Raw genomic sequence first — 2,748 nt, 5'->3', positions numbered from 1 at the left:
TCCGAACCATGAGAGAGTTACTACTACACTCCTTTGACTCTCTTTAGCTGAAAAAAACCATCTGGTGTGTGATGGAATAAAAGAGGTGTCCCAGCAATGACAAGGTTAACCCCTTCAATACAATGTTGTCTTTTCCCGTACATTCTTGCTGGGTAAGGATTATATTCAGTTTCGGAAAGATCCCTTGTAATAGATGGGTTAATGAAATCTATATGTAACTCCTCTAAGTACAAAGAAAAATCTCCCCCATGCAAAACGATATCGTCTGGTGGTGGCAAGAATCAAGTCACATGAATTCATAACATTTTAGCAACAATACTTTAAACACATAACTGCAGTGGCAGGTTCAGCCTGGAGGAGACTGAAGGGGATCTGGTACAGTCTGGGGTTCCCCGTCCATTACAATTAGGAAGAGTTTGTATAACAAAAAAAAAAATACTGGGAAAAGAAAATGTATGGAAAAAAATAAAATGTAAACAACAAAAAAGGATGTTTGAGAGCTCAGAGACGCAGCGCCAATAACTCTGTCCTTCAGTCGACCTCTTCCAAACCTGAATAACTTCTTCCCCCTCCCCCCGACACACACACACACACACACACACACACACACACACACACACACACTCAATGTATATGCCAAGCTTGATCCAAAATAAATCAGGTATTCATATTTTCTGCACCCTGAGTTTGATCCTGACCCGTGGCTCTGACCTCAGATAGACCTGCATTGAAGTCGAATAACGTCTCCTTAGGTCCGCAGACGAAGTACGTGCCATTTTTTATCCAATTCATATGAGGCATTTACGAGATATTTAGTTAGCATAGATTCGTAGCACCAGTCGAACAGGGCGGTACTCCCACGGTGGGTGAAAGCTGGTGATAGGGGGAACTGGAGCTCCTGTTTCATCAGCCCTTGGGACTAGCTTCTGACCATCTCCCTTCAGCCTCTATCTCTTCACAGCACTGTTGCTTCTTTATCTCCTTTCTGTCGCATCCTTAATGATTATTGCTTCTCTGAACTGTCTGCTTGTATCCCTGCACCACGATGGCGAGCGCTTGGCACCCATCTAGCAGCTGATTCTCATCCCAAGAGTTAACCGTTATTTCCAGTCGTTCATGTATGCAACAAGTCATCACTGAAACTGTCTTCCTCTGTGTGTATTTTCTACTGCCTTTGACCTCCAGACTTTTAAATGCAATGTGCCCAGGAATTTCGAAATGAACGGATCTTGAATTTGGCTCTCTCTTATTTTGTTTGTATTCTTTCTTGGAGGGAACAATTCTTGCGGGCGTCTGGCCGTTGGTTTCTTTTTCCTTGTATTAAAAAAGTGTACAGTTGTGGATAAATAAACCTGCTGCACTCCGATTGTTAGGATAGAGGTACGTATGTTATAACCAGTTGCTCGACGTAAGTGCATACTGATACATCTGTCGGTGTCGGAAGTACCAGTTCATGAGAAATTCATTCGTGGATCACACATTACTGCGTCACGCTAGTCACATTCAAGCTTCCGAACAGCAAGAGTAAAATAGCTGCAGTTGCTGTGAATTGTAGGCTACATATACAGGGACTCAATCATAGCAACTAAACGTTCTACGTCGCTAACAGCGATGAAGTTTGTACTGCCTTCATCCCCTCACAAAAAATGTCCTTCCTTAAGCTGGACAAAATCGTTTAACGGCAGCAAAGATATAATATAAAAGACTTAATCGTATAGAATTGCTTAACTCTTTCATTGCGAGGATCTATTTTTCATTTTCACTAAGTTTCCAGCAGACGATTCTATTCAGCTTAAGAAGGACCTCTAGCTGGGAAGAGGTTGATGAAAGTTTTAACTAATACCTCCACCTCGAAAAGTCAATCTGAAGTTTAACTGATCCGTGCGCAGTTAGCAAAGATAGAATGTAAAAGACGCCATTGTACAGAAGTGCTCAACAAATAATGACTGAGTCTTACGCACAGGGGAGGAGGGAGAACCAAAAACCAGTCTGCCTCGAGTGTTGGTCCGTCACGTACCTTCTCTCGTTTTGTGTGTGTGTGTGTGTGTGTGTGTGTGTGTGTGTGTGTGTGTGTGTGTGTGTGTGTGTGTGTGTGTGTGTGTGTTCATTTCATTGATGGGCATCTCACAACATCCACTCAAGCCCTCAGTGGCAACTGGTGGTGCATTGGCGTTGGCTTGTTGCGTCAGTTATTTGAGGTTGAAAGTTACTGGTTCCTGGTCAGCTAGTTGACCTTTGGCCATTATGGTGACCTTGACCTTGACCCCGAGTGCCCATTTTCCAACTCGTCCAAGATTTTGGCCGTGTCTTGATACCCAGAAAGTTTTATGTTGATAGCTCCATTCGTTCATGAGATATCTTGTTTACCCACACACAAATCCAGCCAGCATACCTCACAACTGAAAACATTACCACTCCGCTCCTTCGCAACGCGAGCGGTAATAACACACAAAGAATATGCAGTAGGTAAAATAAACCTCCAAGAAACAGTTGCTGCGAAGTCTCCCGTGCCACCTAGAGTACAGATCATAAGTAATTATGGTACTTTTACTCAAACTTGGCCAAAAAATGCCATCTTCCCAGCATGAATACCGAGTTACAGAGATATAATAACACTAGAAACTGGTGCTGGTTACGAAGAAGTGCTGTGGAAAGAATATAGAGCCATAATATTATTGTCTTAATCACCCGCTGAACCACATGGAAACAGCCTGCAAAAGAATGAAAATGTTGGCTATGTTAAAGTCA

This window comes from Coenobita brevimanus, chromosome 3, assembly GCF_032717465.1.
Source record: "Coenobita brevimanus isolate Jiangsu-jjx chromosome 3, ASM3271746v2, whole genome shotgun sequence".
In the NCBI taxonomy this organism is placed as follows: Eukaryota; Metazoa; Arthropoda; class Malacostraca; order Decapoda; family Coenobitidae; genus Coenobita; species Coenobita brevimanus.
This window is presented reverse-complemented; position numbering follows the sequence as displayed.